Source organism: Alosa pseudoharengus, unplaced genomic scaffold (assembly GCF_046254945.1).
Source record: "Alosa pseudoharengus isolate Yale_2024_CS ecotype anadromous, Long Island Sound unplaced genomic scaffold, YU_APseudo_1.1 YU_APseudo_1.1_scf_5, whole genome shotgun sequence".
In the NCBI taxonomy this organism is placed as follows: Eukaryota; Metazoa; Chordata; class Actinopteri; order Clupeiformes; family Clupeidae; genus Alosa; species Alosa pseudoharengus.
Window position 1 is genome coordinate 13,093,279 of NW_027468837.1, and position 21,699 is coordinate 13,114,977.

Genomic DNA, 21,699 nt, shown 5'->3' on the forward strand with positions numbered 1-21,699 from the left:
AATGTCCACAACATTATTGATGTTTTTTTTGTGTGAATGTATTTTACTTAACTCATTAAATGTAGCTGAATACTCATGAACGCATGTCTTTAATAGCCACAATAGGAGTAATTTTAGCAACACCGTATTTTGTGTGGCCCATAACGACCCAGTGGATCATGAAAACGTGCCAAAATTCACATTCCTTGCTTGATGTTGGTACATTAATCCCATTCAGATTGCCACTTATCTGTGATGTAAGAGTTCAGTATAGGTTTAAGGTCTGGGGCACGGATTTGACATTCTGTGACTTCTTCATAGAGGACTTGCTTTGCAGCACTGTCCGCTTTCTCATTTCCCCTCAGACCAACATGGCCTGGGACCCAGCAAAAAACTACACTCAAGTTCTGGTTCTTTAGACGTTCTAGTTGATCAAGCTCAGCTTTGGTTGTACTTTTTGTGTGACATTAACCTACAGACGTAGGTACTACTTTTAGGGCTAAAGTGCTTCGTGAATTACTGTTAGTTATAAATAGTATCAGTCCTACAATTTACATGTGACGAAGTTAAGAGTGCTAGCATCTCATATCAAATCACCATGGCATTACGCAGTGGCGTAACAAACCAATGATGGGCCCAGGTGCGAGAGCACTGTGCGGGCCCATATCGACATAATTTGGCCCAGGATGAATTAGCTCTGATACATGCAATACACATTAAGGGTGACTTCAATTGTTTATACAAAGGGCCTGAGGCACCGAAGTAGTTTAGTAATTACATATTACAATTTCAAATAAAAACACACGACTACATAGGATGCATTACATGTGAAAACATTAAAAAATAATTTTATTAACAGCCTGCAGGCCATGGTAATCTAATATTACTGCATTAACATCAACTCGCATGGAATTATGGGAACACTCATTGCGCTCAATGCGCTTCTTCAACCCTCTGCTGAAACTGCAAGCGTTGCTTGTGTGGTGATTTTATCACAGACATAATAATAATACTTGTGTGTGTGTGCTGGTTTATTGGAAACATTCCATTTACTATAAAGGTGTTGTTTGTGCCACTGTTATGCAACATTTACTGGAAGTCATGAGACTGAGCTGTCAAAGGCTAAGAGTGAAAGTAAAAACAGGGCCTGGGAGAGAAAGGTGCTTACCAGAAGGGCATAAATAGAAGGGGCTAGCAGAAGAGGAGATGCAGGGACCTTCCAGAGAGGGAAGTGAAACCAAAGTTGGGATGACACATAGAACCAAATCAAAACATACCCTGCCTGGCAACAGATTACACATAGAACTTGATCACATGTATTCTGCCTAGCAACACACATTTTTTAATGTTTGTATGAGAAGGAGTTTCCACCAATATCTCAAGTCCCAAAACGTTCTGATTGGCTAGAAGGGGCCTGGTGACGTTCCTGATGATAGGAACGCCTCTCAGGCCCCTGAGAGCATAAAAGAGAGAGCTCAGGCACATTCAGATCAGATCTCATCGGGGTAGCAGCTGCAACTCATCACTCTCTTGCCTGACGGTTCAGTCCTGACATTGTTTGGATTGTATCATCACTGCAATACGGTGAATAAAGGATCAACAGTCTTCAGCATTTCTCGTCTTGGTGTTCTCCTTCGGGTCTTTGACATCAGAGTGCTAGTTGGATTGGAGGTTTCGGGAAGTGGATAATTTCCACGACAGATCTGGAGGTTCCTACCGAGATTTGAAAGGATTCAACAAGGAAAGCAGTTCCGTCCCGGGTGAAGCAGGCTTCAACAGTACAGCGTTCCGGGCCCAAAGGTAAGCGTTTTGCTTATTATTAGGGAAGGCTGTACTGTGGGAGTCGGTGGGTAGGCCGGGAAGGGGTGTTTACCTGAATCCTCAAAAGAATAGTGGAGACACAAGACAGAGATTGGGTTGTACTGTTGATCTTAAAAGCGTTTTGTGATTGTGAAAACCGGTGAAAATAGTTTTCAAGGAGAAAACTGAGTTAAATGGCCATGTAATGATTTCCAAGGAGGAAATCTAGTTTTCAAGGAGAAAACTGAAATAGTGTTTTAATTTCCAAGGAGGAAATCTAGTTTTCAAGGAGAAAACTAAAATAGTATCTTGTGTAAAGGGAGCACGGGCTGCCCTAAAATATATGTGTGTCTCAGAGAAAAGAACGGGTTAATAGGTAAACTGCAATATTAGCTGTGGGTTAAAATGTGTAAAAAACCGTCCTGAACAAAAAGGGTGATGAACAAAACATATTTTATCATAATTTGTTGTTGTTTCTGTAAAAGCTGAGTGTGCGCCGTTGTGTTTTGTTTTGTTGCCTGGGCATGGGCCCACAATAGATGCAAGGCAAGTACACATACACATTTGAGGTAGAGGAGCTCGGCGAGGGAAGGAGGATCGTCACACTGACAGACGGACGTCAGACTCACATAATCGAAGCAGCTGCGGGCATTTTCATAAGAAGGTTGCACAACAACCATAGTCTGAACATAAGAAGATTGTTGCAGCTATTGGAGGTTTTTGCAGATGCCCCCCCCGAGCCCCGTGCTAGAGCAACGGTGCCTAAGCTTAGGATTGTGAGAGACCATAGGCCAGAGACCCTAGGAGAAATCCTTTACCGCCTTGAGGTTTCCGACGATTCAGGTGAGGGAGAGCCCGACACAGACTCCTCAGAGGAGTTCACTCCAAACAGTAGTGTGGGAGAGATAGAGGTAGACATTGGACAGGGGGAGGCCAGTGCCCCACCAGAGACAGGCTACAGCAGCTTAGGGTCAGAGGAAGAGGGGCGCCAGGAGCCAGATCAGGGGGGTCCAGTGAGAGCTCCAACTCCCTATCCAGGTAACACCGTATCCCACCAGTTGATCCACAGCCCATTCCGTATAGTCAATAGCCCAGCCACTCCCCGATATAACCCACCACCCTCTGTAAGCTACAGCCCAACCAATCCCCAGTACAGCCCAAGCCAAAGCCCCACTGTGTCTCAGCCTGAACAGGAGCCAGGACAAGAGAGAGAGCAGGGAGAGGTTCACGGCCCGGCTGAGCCCCAGTCAGTGCAGGACATAGAGCGGGAGGTGAGGGAGATAGTTGGCCGAGACAGAGGTAGACTGGCCAGTTTTATGAGAGGGTCTTTGTCAGTGTCAATATTCTGGAACAAGGAAGGAAGCAACAGGGACAAGTATTCAGTTCACATTGATCAGTTTGACAAATACGGAGGAACCCACTCCAGGCTAGGCACCCGCGTAGCGCCATTGGCCCTGCAGACAGTGATAGAGCAGGTAGGAAAGTTTGTGGGGGTAAACACAAGGCCAGTGGTTGACCAGCTCTTTGCCCCACCTGAGGGCAGAAAGCGCAAGTTTGAGAGAGATTCTCCAGCTACAAGGAGGAGAAGGACAAATAACTAGGGAAGAGTAAGAAGGGGGAGGTACTGCTGCAAGACCTCTATAACGACTGCTTAGCTGAATAAAATTCCATAATAACTGCTTAACAAAAACTTGTAATCTGCTGATTTTGCTTAAAAGTGAAAGGTTTTGTACTTGCTTCAATAAATAAAAGAGGAAATAAAGCCAATAAATGTACTTTGTGAAAAAACAAAATAAAAGGTTAAAAGGTCATTTTGAGTGAAGAAATATTATTGAAAAGAAAGGTAAGGACTCAAAGTCCCCGCTGATAAAATAACGTTGGTAAAATAAAGAGGATAGTTATAAGGATAAGATAAAAGTCAGAATTTAGAGAGAATAAACAGAGTAACGCCCATAAATAGCGAATGAACTTAGAAAGTAAGTGGCATATCACTTTCATTCGACAGCGGGATAATAAGTGGTGCGTATTTACAAGAAACCGAGAGGGCCTAGTGAGCGGGGCATATAGGTGCCATAGTTACACAGAGCTACTGGAGAAAGTAGAATACCTGATAGGGAAAGCTTACCCATTAGAGTTAGGAACGCCTATGGACACAAGGAGTGACGATAGCGATACATCGGATTAGCAAAAGCTCAGAAACTCAGTAGCTAGGTCCAGGAAAGGCTTTGAGAGTATATGGAACATCAGCAACAAAACGTAATCTGGACCATAGATATCACTGAGTACGGCGAACACGATTGGAGAATAAGCATCCGAGACCGAGAGGATCAAGAACAAGTGGGGTACGTAGGGCGGTTCCCCTTTGGGTGCAGATTCCCTTTCAGGTGCAGATACCGGGACGAAATAGACGAGAAGGCAACACTTCCCCTGGTGTATGAACTGACCCCTTTTACCCTGCCGCAGGAAGAACCGGAGGGAACACAGCCCCAAGCAGCCGGGAGTGAGGAAGGGGCCACATCTGGCGGCTCGGAAATAAAAGAGACGTGGACAATAAGGGTCGCCGAAAGCGGGAACAGGGGGTGGAGCGTGAGCGCCATAAACAATAGAGGGGAGGTACTCGAGGAAGGAAGAGCTGAACTAAATACGGTCCTTGAAGATTGGGGAGAAGTAAGGGACACTATACTGTATACGGTAAGCGACCTCCGACTGGACTGGGAGGAAAAGGACCAGAACCGGTGCCAGAGGGAGAGAGAGAGGCAAGACAGAGAGGACTCCCTCAAGTTCAGCGATAGGGGAGAAGAAGTGAGGGAATTTGAAAGAGACAGTTTCAGGTATATGTGGGGTAATAGGGCCTACCAGTTTACTGAAGACGCTGACATCTAAAAAGAAAAGTGACACATCAGACTAACAGAGACTCAAGAGCTCCGTGGACAAGGACAGAAAGGATTCTAAGAGGTGTATGGAACAGGGACAGCAGAACGTGCTCTGGGCCATAGATATCGTTGAATACGACGAACACGACTGGGAGATAAGCGTCAGAGACGGAAAAGGCCAGGAATACGTAGGATACGTGGGTAAAGTCCCCTTTAAGTGCAAATTCCCGTATAGGTGCAAGCATCGAGGCGACATAGACCTAAAGGCAACGCTTTCTTTGTTGGGGGAACTGACCCCTAATAGCCTGCCAGTGAGGAAGCAGGAGGAACCACAGCCCCTCGCAGCAGGAAGTGAAGGAGGAGCTACATCAGGTGATCTGAAAATAAAAGAGAAGTGGACGGTAAGGATCTCCGAGCACGGGAGTAACGGGTGGAGCCTGAGCGCAGTGAACGATAAAGGAAGGACATTTGAAGAAAGAAGAGGCAAACTAAATACTGTCTTCAAGGAGTGGGACGACGTGCGGAATTCTATACTATACTTAGTAAGCGACCTACGGCTGGATTGGGAAGAAAAGGACCAGAACAGGTGCAAGAGAGAAAGGGAAAGACAGTACAAGAAGGACCATCTTCTGTTCTGCACAGACCGGGAGGACATAGCAGAACAGGAAAGGAGAGACTACGGTTTGGACCTCTAAGAAGAATGGCGACCAGAGTAATGACACCCCTGGAGGAAGTAGTAAAGGAGAATGCCATTGCTGAGAAAGATGTAAAGAGCATCAACCATAAGTGGTTCCTAAGATACAAAGGAGACCACACAGCATGGCCAAAGGAAGGGTCACTCAACCCGACAATAATCGCGCAGATGAGGGAGAAAATTATGAACTACAAAGGCTATGACAAGAGCACACGGAGGCAGGAAAAGAGAGAGAAGGAGTTGAACACTCTGGAGGCCTTCGCAAAAATATCGGAAAGGAAGAGGAGGCAGAGGGCGGACCAGAGTGACACACCGCCTGATACTCCGCCCGCAACGCCCATCACAGAAAAGTGCCCCCAACTACAGCCCACAAGAAGGGAACTGGATGCTTTGATTCAAACATCAGAACCAGGGGCTCCACCCATGGAGGAGCCACGTCCTCCCCCATACAGGGAAAAGGACAAACTATACCCGGATATGCCACGAGAGGAAGATAACGCGCGGGAGATATTCCGACGCCTGGAGGAAAGAAACCCGCGGGCCCTGGCGATACAAGCACCAGTGTATGGACCACAGGCCCCAACGGTGCACCTGGCAGTGCAGGCCCCGCTAGTAGTGAAAGGAATCACACTGGAGGGATCCTGCGCGGAGGTACTGAAGGAAATAAAGAGGATAAGAAGAGAGCAGGCTCACCCCCAGTCAAGGCCATCAACACCCCAGCCGGCGTCTGCACGACCATCTCCACCATCATCCCCCACCGGGACGACCATCCCAGAATACCTCCTGGAGGGCACAGTGCCGGATGGAAGGAGGGAATGGACAGGAGGAGAAGAAGCTACGGAAGAGCAGGTGGTGAGTGACTTCCACGCAAGCACAAAAGGACATTGGGAAACAAATGGATCTCCGGTAACCAGCCCCCAAAAGCCCTACTGGGAGAGCCAGAAGACGGGTGCGGGTGACCCGGAAGCTGAAAGGAGCGAACCCCCACGCCTCCCAGACCAAAGGAGGGAGCAGGCCCCTGGGGGGAGAGAAGAAAAACAGAAACAGTGGTTTGAAGAGCTGTGGGACCACCTGGAGGCAGTCATGAAAAAATGGATAAAGGCCACAGGGGAGGAGGAGAAAGAGGCCCGAGATGGAGAGGCCCTGGAAACCCTGGCCTGGGTGAGGTCGCAGGTGGACAAGGAACCTGTGATGGAGGGGTGCAAGGAGCTAGGGAGGAAGCTCAAGGAATACATCCAGGTATGCTGGAAGGAAGTGGAAGAGGCCGTTAGGCAAGCAGAAGATAGACACCGAAGAAAAAGAAGGGAGGAACAAGGGAGCGAAGAACGGTATGAGAGAAAAATGATGAGAATGGAAGAAGGTCTGAAGGAGTTGAAAGCCGCTAAAAGAATCGGATCAAAAGAAGGAAAGCTGGCCGAGGAGATTATGGAGGAAATAATAGAGGTGGAAAGGTGGGGAGACGGAGGAGCAGGCCCAGGGAGCACGCCAGAGCATGCCAAGTATAAGAAGGCCTGCAGGGAATGCTGCGAGAGCCTAAATAGAGAAATGACAGAAGTCCTGAAAAGAATGAAGACCATGGTAGCGCAAGAAGAAAGGGAAGGAAAGCTCAGAGAGGAAGAGATGAAAAAGAGCGAGGAACTGAGAAGAAACCGTCAAGGACGCGGACGGGAGTCCTCCGAGAAAAAGGGGGCCCGCCGACTAACCTTCAAATTATCCTGCAGTCCAAGTACGATAGCGGAAGACGAAGAGGAAGACATGGACGGAGCAGACAGCCAGGTCGGCTCAGGAGAAGACTATGAGTCGGCGGAAGATGAAGACGAAGGACTGGGTATCATGGAACAGTTCCTTGTAGAGCAAGTTCAGAGAGAACTGCCACAGGTCCCGAAAGAAGCGGACCCCGCAGTGTGTCTCGGCTGCGGAAGAACATTTAGAGGAGAAAAGGGTGTGAAGACCCACCAGCGACAAGTAGAGGCATGCAGAGGAAAGGCCGGAATGCTCCCAATGATGATCCCGCCAAGTGTACTCGCCACAGGACTGTTCGGAATCAGCAGGATGAAAAAAGGAGTGGAGAAAGGCCTGGACGAGATCAGAAAAGGGGTACGGAAGGGACTCAACGAAATTGAAGGAGGAGTAAAGAAAGGCCTGAAAGAAAACAAGAAGGAGCTGGAAAAATTGGAAAAGGAGGGAAAAAAGGAGAGAGAAAGAACCAGAAGAGAAAAGGAAAGGAGGGAAGCCATCCCAGAAGAATCGGATGAAGAAGAGACAGTGGTGATGGCACCATTGATAACAAAAAATCAAACGGCCCACTACCAGCCGTGGACCCACTCAGATGTGAATGGCCTCATTTCACGACTCCCTGTCCTGCATGAGGGTGCGGGCCGATGGATAAGTCGGCTAGAATCAGAAACTCAAGGCCGAAATCTGGCCGTGGGAGACATAAAGTATCTACTCGGCCTGATATTGGGAAAGGCGGACACAGAGGCTGTACTGGAGAGAGAGAACCTAGGGCGGTTGATGAATGCCAACAGGGATGCCCTGTGTTTCGACAGTGTCCGAAATGATGTATGGAAAGCCTTGAGGGCAGCATACCCCAACCAGTACAGCCCCTCAGCCGTCTGGATAGAGAAGCTCAAAGATAGTGATAATCCCGCAGCCTTCGTGGAAAAGGCAGCGCAGGAATGGACGATAAGGATGGAACAAAGGCCAGAAGATTCAGGACCTCTCACCATGCAATTCAGGAGAGCGGTCATGGACGCCCTGCCAAAGGAAGTGAGAACACAGTTGGAAAATGACTGGCGCGTGGCAGCCATGCCCAAAGAGGAATTCAGGCTGGCAGTAGTGCACCATGTAACTCTGTACAGACAAGGGAAAGACAGGGAGGAGCAACAAGAAAAGGAGACCATAAGGAAGCTGACCCATGTGCAGCTCCAGGAAGCAAAGGGGGCAAAGAAGGCAGCCACCCAAGCTCCAGTGATGCCCACTACAGCCCCCGTCCCACAGCCACAACAACCAGTGGCACAACAACCGGTGGTACAACAACCCATGATGCAGCAGCCAGTAATGATGCAACCACAGCCTGTGCAGCCCATGATGCAGACATGGCAGCAAGCGCCATATGGACCCCCACAACAACAGCAACAGGGACAACAATGGTACCAGCCAAGAGGCAGAGGAGGATCCCGCCAGGGAAGAGGAGGACAAGGCAGAGGAGGCTATGGAAGAGGACAATACCAAGGCCAGCAAAACCAAGGGAACAACATTGAATGTTGGATATGCGGAGGAATAGGCCACATCTCCAGGAATTGCCCAACAAAAGCCAGAGGCCAGAACAACCAAGGAGGACAGGCAAACCAAGGACAAATGCAAGGGGGAAATTATGCTCCACATCAAGGAAGAGCTCCACAGCAAATGCAGGCACCCTCTGGTCCAGTCTCCCCTTACGGGGGAAGCTGGAATTGACGAGGCCCAGAAAACCCAGGGGAGGGTCAGTTCCCCGCCCTGACAAGGGGAGCTGACGCAGAACCAATGCTGCAGGTTCTAATCGAGGGCATGGAGGTAGAATGTTTAGTGGATACAGGGGCAACGTATACTTGTCTTCACCCAAAAGATGCCCAACACCTCCCCAGGTCTTCAGGAAAGTTTATGAAGACAGTGGGTTTTTCGGGGAAAACGCAGCTAATTCCAATGACAGCCCCAGTATCAATCCAAATAGAAGACAAGGAAATCAGGATACCAGTCTTAATAGCAGAACACACGCCCGTCAACCTATTGGGACGAGATGCGCTGTGCAACCTAAGACTTCAAATTGAGTGTTCCCCAACAGGAGTACAGATAACAGGACTGGCAACACAAATGGCCCTAAGAATAAGTGCCCCATCTCAAACTGAAACTCACCAGGTCTACTGGGTTGGACGATTGGAACCAAACATAGAGCGAGTGGTCTACAAAGAGCATGCCTTTCAAATAAACAGCCTTCATGCTCAGTTGAGGACGCCAAGATGCCCTTTTCACTGCACAATAAAATTCGACCAAACGCCAAACAAAGAGAGAGAAGAAAAATGGAACAGGGAAGTGGGTAAGTGGGGACGCATCCCACTTGACATACGCGCACTAGTGGTGGCCAAAGAAGGAGTAGCCGCTGAGGTGAAATTTGTGGAAGGATGGGATCTAGGCGTAATCTTCAACATGCCCGGAACAATGCCACACATCACCCTGAGAGTGGCCAAAGGTCACAGAGCAAGAGAAATGGGCCTAGTAATGCTCGAGGCCAAGTGCATCAAATGGAAAGATACAGGGAATGACCGACTACAAACGGCCATAAGCTGTGAAGGAGAACCAATGTTCAGGATAAAGTTGGACAGACCAGTCACCGTGTGGGGAGTCCCACAAGTGATCGAGATCATGGACACAGAACCGCAGGAGAAAGAGGAGATACCCTATGCTAAAGGGTGTCCATATGGGAATCGGTTCTGTCTCTACCGCCTATTCCCAGGAGCGGGGCGCCGCTGCTGGGACAAAACGAGACATGTGCCATTCAGCAAAGAAGATGCGGAGTGGAGCGCATACATGCGACAGCTGTCATGGTGCCCCAAGAAAAGGGCAGCACAACCAGCAACACACTCCCAGGAAGGCCATCAGGGCGGACAAATGGCCTCGGAGGAGGTTCATGACATACCCTACGTTAAGGGATGCCCCTATGGCAACCCATACTGCATGTATGGTCTACTGGGAGGAGCAGGATATCGATGCTGGGATAAGGAGAACCATGTGCCCATCAACAAATCTGACCCAGAATGGGAGGAATACAAGAAGTACTACATAGACAATGAGACGGATAAAAAGACAGGGAGGCCGGGACCGACCCCCTGGAAAGTGATGATGCTACAAGAAGCGACAGAGACAGGCACCGAGCGAACAGAGAGAATATTGAGAAAAGTGCCGCCTGTGGTATGGTCACAGGGAGATGGCGACATAGGATTAGTAAAGTCAGCAAGCCCTGTGGAGTTCCGACTGAAACCAGGAGCGACGCTGCCTTTCCAACCACAGTACCCCATTTCAGCAGAAGCAGCTGAAGGAATAAGAGGGACAATTGAAGACCTCCTGGGAGCAGGAGTCTTAGAGGAAGTCCCAAGTGCAAGGTGCAACACACCCATATTTCCTGTGCTGAAGGCAGACGGAGTGCGATGGAGAATGGTCCAGGACCTCAGACCTGTTAATGAACGCATTGAGGACTATCCAGCGGACGTCCCACATGCTAACGTACTGATGACCAACATCCCGGCAAGCGCAACAACGTTCTCCGCCATTGATCTGGTTCAAGCATTTTTTACGATACGAGTGGCACCCGTGAGTAGGGAGTTCTTTGCATTCAAATATCAAGGCAAGACGTTCCAGTACACAAGGCTCCCACAAGGGTTCAAGCACTCACCGCACATTTTCAACCAGGCGCTCAAGGAGGACTTAAAACACATCGTGTGCCGGAGCACGATTCTGCAGTATGTTGACGATGTCTTGGTATGCTCACCGGACCAGGAAACGTGTGAGAAGGATACAGTCCATGTGCTGACCGTTCTGGCCGAAGGGGGGTACAAAGCATCGAGGAAGAAGCTACAGTTTGCACAGCCCCAGGTGATCTACTTAGGTCGCCGAATTTCGCATGGGCACAAGGGCATCGCCCCAGAACACATTGAAGCAATTACCAAAGCACCAAGGCCAAACACAGTAAAGCAAATGATGTCGTTCATTGGACTCATAGGTTTCAGCAGCGACTGGGTGGAATGCTATGAACAAAAGATAGCCCCACTACGAGCCATGATCGTGCAAGCTGGAACCAGCCACCTGAGGAACCGCCTCACATGGACAATGGATGGAAATGAGGCGTTTGAACGCATCAAAGGAGAATTACAGCAAGCACCTGCGCTTGCACTGCCGGATTACGGAAGACCCTTCTATCTGTACGTGTCGGTCAGGAAGGAAGCAGGAAAAGACGCGCACATGACCGCGATCGTGGCACAGACACAGTGTCATGGACGTGGCAAACAGGCAATCGCCTACTACAGCTCAAAGCTGGACGCGGTGGCCCAAGGCTACCCACCATGCTTCCAGGGTCTTGAAGCAGTATATTCGGCATACGTCAAAGCTTCCAACATTACCATGGGATGGCCAGTGGTGATACACACCAGCCACGCAATAGCGCAGTTAGTGGAACAAGGGAAGTTCTGCGTGACGCCTCAGAGGCAGTTGAGGTACTACAATCTGTCACTCTGCCCAGATGTCACTATAAAGGCATGCGACACGGCAGGAAACCCGGCGGATCTCATCCCGCTTGATTATGAGGGCGAGCCACATGACTGTGTGGCGGACTCAATCGCCTTCTCCAAGCTGAGGGAAGACCTGCAGAGTGAGCCGTTAGGACAAGGAATCACCTACTTTGTGGATGGGTCTAGCCATAACTATGACAACAAGACGCATGCAGGGTTTAGCGTAGTACAGATGAAAGGTCCAGAAACCTTTGTGACAGTTATGAGCGAACCGTGCACACAACCATGTTCAGCGCAACTAGCTGAATTAAAGGCGCTGACAGCAGCATGCTCTTTAGCAGAAGGGCAGGATGCAACCGTACACACAGATAGCGCCTATGCTCACAATGTTTGCCATGTGCATGGCGCCCAGTGGAAACAGAGAGGGTTCAAGAAATCGGATGGGAGCCCGATTCAGCATCTAGAGCAAATTCAGTTGTTGTTAGCAGCCATGATGCGTCCAAAAACACTCGCAATATGCAAATGCAAAGCGCACTGTAAGGGACAGGACTACATTACCCTAGGGAATGCACAGGCGGATGAGGCAGCAAAGGAAGCGGCGTTAGAGGCTAGGAAGTTGAATACAGCCCCTAAATCCCCACAGGATAATGAGCCGCACAAAATACTGCTTAACAGGGCGATGCACAGTATGCCTTGCCCTACAAAATGCCCCTACCCCTACAATACGTGTATGTGGTGCTCCCAATGGTGTGATGACGACCATGAGCACCAGGTAGATCCCGCCTGTTGCGCGCTATGCCAGAGGGCCAATTGCCCTGAGTGCTGCGACAAGCCTTGTGAAGCTAGATACTCACCGAGCGTAATTGATCGCTATTTCACAGCAACCGACACAGTGATACAAGCCCCAGTGGTCCGAACCTTGCCTGACGAACGAACCTTTAGAATTGTGGATCCTTTACTCACGCTTAGCGCTATTAAAGACGCACAGAATGCAGCTCCACAGGCCGAAACATTGTTATGGGAGGAGAGAGGTGCGTCGAAAGGCAGGAATGGCGTGTGGAGGAGTCATGACGGAAGGGTGGTGGCCCCAAGTGGGCTCCTTGATCTCCTCATTCATGATGCGCATGATGTGGATCATTGCGCAAGGGGGGAGGTCAAGCGACAGATACTTGACAAGGGGTTCTGGGCCCCATACCTTCAAGATCGCATCAATTACGTGTTAAGAAATTGCCACACTTGTGCCACACACAATTACAGAAACAACATAACAATAGGCATAGGACCACGGCCCCTGGGACACGTGCCACTCCCAGAGGGACCGTTCAAACACCTGGTAATGGACTACATCGACATGGGTCGAACGGTGAACACGTACAAACACGTACTGGTAATAATATGCCGCTACTCACGATGGGTAGAAGCCTGTCCAAGCCGAGGACAGGACGAGAAAACGGTGATTCGATTCCTAGCGAGGGAGGTGATACCCAGGTTTGGGATCCCAGAAATAATCAGCAGCGACAATGGCCGAGCGTTTACGGCCAACACATGGAAAAAGATTGCACAGGCGCTGTGCATCAAGACTCGGTTTGGTTGTGTTTACCACCCACAGTCTCAGGGGATGGTCGAAAGAGCGAACGGAACGCTGAAGAATAAAATAGCGAAGATCGTCCGAAGCGCGCACGACGATCCAAATCTACCAAACCTAAATTGGGTTGACGCACTACCAATCGCGCTGATGAAAATGCGTTGTGAAAAAAATCGAACCACGCATCTGACCCCGCACGAAATGGTGACGGGGCGGGCGATGCCCACGCCACGGTTCAGAGGGGATCAGAGGCCCCCGCTGGAAATTCTAGAACAAGAGGTGAGCAGTTATATTAAACAGCTTTCTCAAGTTCACAGGGCAGTTTTCAACGAGCAGAAGAGAAGAGAAAGAGCGCGGGAGCGGAGGACTGAGCCAGGACCGATCCAAGTGGGAGACTGGGTGTACCTGAGGGTGTTTAAGAGGTCGTGTCTCGACCCCAGGGCAGAAGGGCCCTACAGAGTGACCCAGGCTACCCCCCGGGCGGTAAGAGTGCAAGGATCAGATTTGTGGTATCACCTTAACTCTTGTTACAGGGCGGTGCCACCAGAAGGAGCAAGAGGTCCAGAGGAGTCGGAGGACGATGACGGGGACCAGAGCCCGCCAGGACCCCCACCAGACTCCCCCGGGGAGGATGATGGTGGTGGGGAACAAAGGGGAGGACCGAGTACGCGTAGGAGTACGAGGCGGAGGATACTGCCGGCTCCTGCTGATGGCCCTGGGCGCAATGTACCTGGGGTGCCTGCTGTTCTCCCTCCCCTATCTGTGCCTACAGGTGCTGGCGATGCTGGGGCCGAGCCAGGCTCGAGGAGGAGAAGGCGACATCCACCTGAGATGGGAGCCACTCCCGAATCCCAAGTACCCAGACCTGCCACAGCCTCAACCAGCGGTGGTCCACCAGCCGACCCTACAGCCCGCTCTCACGCCACGGACACACCCGACCTCACAGGAAACGACGCCGAAGAAGCGCCGAGGCCGGAAGAAGAAGCGCCGCCATCGCCACCATCACACCAGCAAGGGAACGACACCATCGACTTTGGGGACTTCTACGCCGACTGGGATTATCCATACCCAGCCGACGCCCCTGCCAACGACCAGAGTGGAGCACAGCAAGCTGCCGCAGAAATGGCCAAGGCCCTCGATGCGCTCAGACTACCCACTGTCCATACGCCTCCCCCCCGGACACCTCCTCAGCAGGGCTCGCGGCTTCCTGCGGAGCCTGTGGTGGAGAGGCCGACGGACTCAGGGCACGACACGGGCGGCCCCCACTCCGGGGATGACCGCCCAGGGACCAGCCGGGAAACAAGACGAATTCTCCAAGGGACCAACTGGGGCAGTTCCCCCGGTACCCATTGGACTGGAGGCTTCGAAGAGGCCCTTGACTGGCCCCTCCCGGGCTCCCCGGAGGACGACGAGAGCGATGGAGGGGGCGCAGACTGCCACCCCCAATGACGCTCTGCAAGGAGACGGAGAGGAGATGCTCGACGACAGTGCCCTAGACACGGACAATATTCTGTACATAGAAGGATCAGGAGATGAGACACACACACCAGAACCAGAAGCATCGGGGAGTAACGAATACATCCCGGTGCTGGACAATGCAGTGACTCAAAGCAAAAATAAGAGCAAGAATGTAAATAGTACAGACATGCTTCCCAAGGTCTTGGAAAAGGAACAGGTTAATGGGACTCAAACCAAGAATAGAAGGAAAAGATCCACGGGCGCTTTGGGCGCCTGGGAGAATAATTCATGGATGCAATGGGCCAAATACACAGCAAAGACAGTAAAACCAGAAGGAGGGTGTCACGTGTGCTCGGCAGTGAAACCAAAGCTGACAGTACTGCCAGCACCAGGAACTGGAGAAGAGGATGTAGTATACCAAGAGTCAGGAAGGCAATACGAGGAAGACAAACTCTCTCCTTTCGGATGCCTTGTACGATTGGGAAGTGAGGAGCTACGGAAAGGGTGGATTAGTATAGGCCCCTTATATGCAGAGCAAACAAAAGGGAAAAGGGCACACAAGACCCAAGAGAATGAGGCAAGATGTAGAAGAGACTACCCGGGCATGGGGGCCAGGGTAGCAAGGAAAACCCACCACCTTTATGAGATACCAGAAGACGTAGGGTTTGAATGCTTTGAAGTACACCCCACTGAAAGCACAGTAAGGGGGGGCGCGAAGGATGTAGGAGCATTTGAAGGACGCTGTGCAGCAAAGTGGGTCCACGAATCCAACAGCCTCTCGTTTCGCCTGGTAGAAAGCAGCGACAACGGGAAGAGGATTGGAGTCGAAGTAAACACCACGATGCTGAGCGTGAATTGGATGTATGAACAGGATATTCCGCTGGCAGACTTATGGTGGGCCTGTGGAAGACGATGGGGACTGCGAAACACCCTTCCAAAATACTGGAGAGGAAAGTGTGCCAGGGTCACCCTGGCCCAGCAAACCTACATAGTCCCCTGGTCAGAACGCAACTCAACATTGAACTCAACCAGCCCAGGGGCCAACCAGCAAACGCCGATAAAAGGGAACCTGAGGAGAAGCCGAAGAGACGCTGACGATGGAGTGTATATGGACGTATTCGGACAACCCCACAACGTCCCGAGACAGTTCAAGGCACGGGACGAGGTACTCGCCGGATTTGAAGCCGCCCTCCCCTTCTACGGAGCATCCGTAGGCATCGCCAAGAATGTTCAATGGATCAACTACATCCACTACAACGCCCTGCGGTTCATGAATGCCACTATAGACGCGTTCAACGCGTTTGACAGGAGGTTGAACGCCACCACAAAAATGGCAATGGAAACCAGGATAGCAGTGGACTGGATACTAGCAAAGGAAGGTGGGGTGTGCGCGATCGTTGGAACAGACTCGTGTTGTACGTACGTCCCAGGGGAAGGCGAGAACATGGACGACTTCACAAACGCAATGAAAAGACTCAAGGCTGTAAACAAGGAAGCCCACGAGAACTCTGGAAAAGGACTGACGTTTGATGGAATCCCGGATATCTCAGGAATCTTTGCCCCTGTAACCCGGTGGCTGACGGACACCTTTGGGTCATGGGGGGGTAAGATTGTAGCATTTCTGGGGAAGTTATTGCTAGGAGCAGCCTTAGTGGTAGGAATGTTTTGCTGTATTACTCAATGTTGTGGAAAAGTTTGCTCAAAGGTGGTTGCTAGACAGCTCTTGGTCCAGAATGTAATGACACCATGGGGTGAGGAGGATGAAAGTGAGAGAATTCTTTTAGTGCAAACTAGTGTGGGACGAATAATGGAAGACGAGTTCAACGAGGGTCATGTAATGGAGAGCGACTTCCTCGCTCGAATGCTGGAACAGGAGCGGGAGCAGGAACAGGAGTTTCCTCCCCCGGAGTTTCCTCTCCCGGTCATGTACGAGTAGAGGTGGGGTCCTGCGAGTCACCCATCTCTACACACGCACACTGACTCACGCTCACATACACAACACTGACAGGTAATTCACAAGACACATGCCTGCACGCCCAGGTGACAGAGTAAAAAAGTAGGGTTATGGGCTGTGACCTGACACGAATAAGTCGCACGAATAAGTCGAATTAAGTAATCTTGATTCAATTTTATATGAGGTTTTAGCCCTCAACTGCAAGGCCATCCAAACCCGGCCAGGTATAACCAAGGCTTGCTACTAGAAGCGCTCACCTCACCCCAACTTACCGTACGTCGGGCCTGGCCCGCCTAGTGGCGTGGCAGGTGTGTGGCGCGGTCAGTGCTCGAGGACGGGTACGACCCCAATGGCCAGCAGGGGCAACCTAAGGCAGAGCCTGGCGGCCCGTCCCCTCGGTGTGGCGCGCCTGCGGCCGGCGCGCTCACCCGTTCTCACGCTAGTGTGAATGCCCGGAGGAATCCGGAGGAGTAAGGGGATGACGTTGCGAGTAACAAAGGGGGGTGGTGCGTAAAGGCCAGACAAGGGCCATATATACACCATTTACATAATTTACTTAAGGAGCCATATACCTGGAAGAAGGATGGGTGAGTGACGAGTGGGATCATGAAGTTGTTATGTAACTCCGATTTGGCACCGATGGCCGTTGCATGAAAATTCTTTTATGCTCAAAGTGACTAGCACATTAGCCGCTTTGGGGACAAATCCGTCTCGGGTCCTAGCCATATGTTCATAACAAGGAATTGGTCGTTCTGTCACCTGCTTTGGGCGTCCAGGGCTCCTGATTTATCATTTACTCGTATATATAAGGTTTGCGGAATAACCTTGCGCCCGTAGGGTATAGATGAGTGACGGATTAGGCTGCGCCAATGCCTGATACCATACCTAGTGCATTGAGTGCCATGAAGCATGGGGTTTTACTTAACCTCGTGTGCAAAAAGTGACTGGTTGAAATATATGAGGTTTCAGGTCACTTTGGGGACGTATCCGTTTCGGGTCCCAGCCATTTGTTCTAGTCGATAAATGGGAAGATTTCACAACTCGTTCTTACGAGTAATTGGTCCTTCTGTCACTTGATCTGGGCGTTCGGGGTTTGCTAAGGGCAGTGATGCCGACACATTCTTATTAGTTCTTACATAAGGTTTAAGGTTTCATGTTTAGCATTAGGTTTTTAATAATAGACACTATTCCCCTGTAACTTGCTCATGTGCATCTAGCCTGAGGTGTCGCGACGATATATAAGAGGTTATGGCACACTCCACTGCTTATGCTGCATAGTGAGGCTAATTTAGCCTCAAAGGGGGGAATATGTGGTGATTTTATCACAGACATAATAATAATACTTGTGTGTGTGTGCTGGTTTATTGGAAACATTCCATTTACTATAAAGGTGTTGTTTGTGCCACTGTTATGCAACATTTACTGGAAGTCATGAGACTGAGCTGTCAAAGGCTAAGAGTGAAAGTAAAAACAGGGCCTGGGAGAGAAAGGTGCTTACCAGAAGGGCATAAATAGAAGGGGCTAGCAGAAGAGGAGATGCAGGGACCTTCCAGAGAGGGAAGTGAAACCAAAGTTGGGATGACACATAGAACCAAATCAAAACATACCCTGCCTGGCAACAGATTACACATAGAACTTGATCACATGTATTCTGCCTAGCAACACACATTTTTTAATGTTTGTATGAGAAGGAGTTTCCACCAATATCTCAAGTCCCAAAACGTTCTGATTGGCTAGAAGGGGCCTGGTGACGTTCCTGATGATAGGAACGCCTCTCAGGCCCCTGAGAGCATAAAAGAGAGAGCTCAGGCACATTCAGATCAGATCTCATCGGGGTAGCAGCTGCAACTCATCACTCTCTTGCCTGACGGTTCAGTCCTGACATTGTTTGGATTGTATCATCACTGCAATACGGTGAATAAAGGATCAACAGTCTTCAGCATTTCTCGTCTTGGTGTTCTCCTTCGGGTCTTTGACATCAGAGTGCTAGTTGGATTGGAGGTTTCGGGAAGTGGATAATTTCCACGACACTTGCTTAAAAACTCGCACTGCGCAGAAACAAAACTTAATGTAGCCTAACTTATTTAACCGTGCAGAAACCAAATAAAATCATTCATATGCATACAATCCCCAATATGCGTGAATTCGGCCATTAGAAGAAGGCCATCTTACGAGCCTTTCGTTGAATCGTTAACGATGTTCCCAATATTTAATGCTCTTGCTCTCGTATTTTCAATGGACAGGATAGCTAACCCACTGAGCCTCTCCTGCCCCATGCTGCTCCTTAATAAGTTTGAGTTTGGAAAAAGATCGCTCAGCTGTTGCCACAGTCACAGGCAATGTCAGAAACAACATGAGAGCAGTACACACTTACCCGAATGTGGATTTTACACTGTCATAATCTACCACCAGCATTTTGGCAAGTTGAAAAATAGATGACTTCTGTGAAATCTCTGCTTTAAAGCAAGACCTGAATGAGAGGAGTTGTGTTGGGAATGTCGGTGCAATGTCCCTGCTATAATGGTCTGACAAACGTCTTGCCTTTTCAAGCAGTTCATTATCACCTGCGAGTTGAAGGGTCATAGGACGTAAAGACTCAAACACATGACAAGTTTCCCGCATACTTGCAAATCGTTGGGAGAGCTGACTGATTATGATGTCCAGAGTTGCATTAAAGAGGCCCTATGCAACAATTTTAGCAAAAATGACCTTAATTATGCAGGTTGAGAGTCGTTCTGATGGTTCTACAACACTTTTTGGGTCGTTTGGTGGGTGCTTCGTCTCCCCCTAGTGCTTCTCCGCGGAAAAACCGAATATGCAACTTTCTGGTCACGGTCGGAACACATCCGGATGTAACTCGGCGGAAATACTCGAAAATGTAGTCAGATTTAGTCAGATTGTAGTTTCTAAGAAGACTGCAAAACGGACTCCGACTTGGCTTTGTTGCTGTTGAAATTGTAAGTAGCCTACCTTTGGGTGAACTTCGTTTTTGTAATGTGATTTTTGCTCGACCGTTTTATTGTGAGCCCTATGTGTTTACCTTGGTTTATTGATGCTAGCTCGCTAGCTATTGGGGGTTTAGCGTAGCAGTCACTTGCTACCGAAGCTGCAGGGGGAGCTATGTCGTGAATAATGCGAGCCCAAATCAGGCGAAAACCCAGAAACAGCGAAGGAATAACCAGACCTGCATAGGGCTTCTTTAAATACCTGCACTTTGAAGAATTTCTCTGCATCGGTTAAGCGCTCATCTTCCGATAGTTCGCTTCACTCTCCGTGCTCTAACATTTTCAAATGTACTCTGAACCCCCAATTAATTTGTGAGCGTCTGCGCTGTAGCCTTGGCCTGGTCAAAGGCACGCCGGTAGTCAGAAAAGACCTGTATAGAATTTTCCAGCAATTGCATTGCGGGGGTAGCGACGGGCCCCGGGAGGTTTCCCATGATAAATTACATAATATTTGCACCTTCCTTACTTGTGAAGCTCACACGTATTCAGTGAAATGTAATACAACGTTGCCAACCTAGCGTTAGGCTATTTAACATTAAAGTGACATTGCTTGCTTATTCTTTCGTCAACTCCATGCTTTTAGAAAAACTATCTTTTTATCATAGTTCCCTCTTCAATGAGCGATTACCAGCTCGTTTTTGTCCCTAGGTTTACAGAAACACCTATTCATATTAATACGTAGCCTATGGAGTGCTGCCGACCACTGTTCATTACATGGCCCAGAATGCCTTGCATGTCTTTACAACAAAACAACACAGTAAAACCTAAATGCCCGTAAACATATGAATTTGCATACTTGTAACATTTTTAATAATACTCTCCCATCATGATATTTAACAATAATGAAAAATTTTATTTGAATACCGTCAATGTGAAAACAACTCTATTATGTAAGCTATATATAGCTACTGTTCTCCTTGCTATTTCAGTTCGTAAGTCCATACTATCCCATGGCAGAGCAAGGATTTCATGTTTGGGCAAGGTTGCCCCGAGACATTGTGGATACCCAGAGGCATTGAGCATACTTGGAACGCATTGTGATAGAAGGTGAATGGTGCAAAGGTGAATGGTGAGAGTTACCAAATACCTGTGGGTGGTTTGGCAAATGATGGAAACTTTTGGAATATGTGGGGTTTTTTTTTAGCTTATGCACCCTCACACTGGAGACACTCTGTCTCAAAGGGCCTAGGCGCTAGGGTTGACAAAAAATTAGGGAGACGGGAAAAATAATAATAACTAGACTGCATTTCCGGCGGGAACTGCGAAAGTGTGCTTGCCCTGGTCCGGTCACCAACGTGAGCAGACAGTGACATACGCTATGCTGAACCTGGCTTGATCCAAGCATTCTAACAGTGCCTTTCAGTGTTGGAGCAGTAGCAATACCTCAAAAGCTCTATTCAACTATTGCCTTGATTGCGGTTCGTTAGCTTTTACCTGTGGCCTGCCTTCGAATTTAGCTTCTATGACTAAAATCAAATCAATAAAATAAAACAACAGCAGTGATTGGCTGCAAAAATAAATAATGTCACGCGTCTTGCACCTCTCAAACTGTGCTATCAGGTAACCTAGAGAAATTATGAAATATGACTAAGGCATTAAAATGCTGCTTGTTTGTCAGGATACTTTTTCACTGATTTTTTTTAGAAATATGAGCTATGAGTGTGAATGTTATATATTCCATCCCCTAATTCTGTTTTACTGGTTTATTTGACAAATAATCTATATGGATTTGCTCTATAAAGACCTTATGTCTGTTTGGGATTGTTTTGAGAGCCTATTGATGTATCTCAGAATAAAGGAATGTCCACAACATTAGTGATGGGGTTTTTTTTGTGTGTGAATGTATTTTACTTAACTCATTGAATGTAGCTGGATACTCATGAACGCATGTCTCTAATAGCCACAATAGGAGTAATTTTAGCAACACCATATTTTGTGTGGCCCATAACGACCCAGTGGATCATGAAAATGTGCCAAAATTCACATTCCTTGCTTCAGTATAGGTTTAATGTCTGGGGCAGGGATTTGACATTCTGTGACTTCTTCATTGAGGGCTTGCTTAGCAGCACTGTCCGCTTTCTCATTTCCCCT

At 49.0% G+C, this 21,699-nt stretch overlaps 1 protein-coding gene across 1 annotated transcript in view; it reads left to right on the forward strand.

The window, feature by feature from the left end:
• gls2b (glutaminase 2b (liver, mitochondrial)) overlaps positions 1-21,699 on the forward strand; it is a 58,862-nt gene that overhangs the window by 33,113 nt on the left and 4,050 nt on the right. The window lies entirely within an intron of this gene.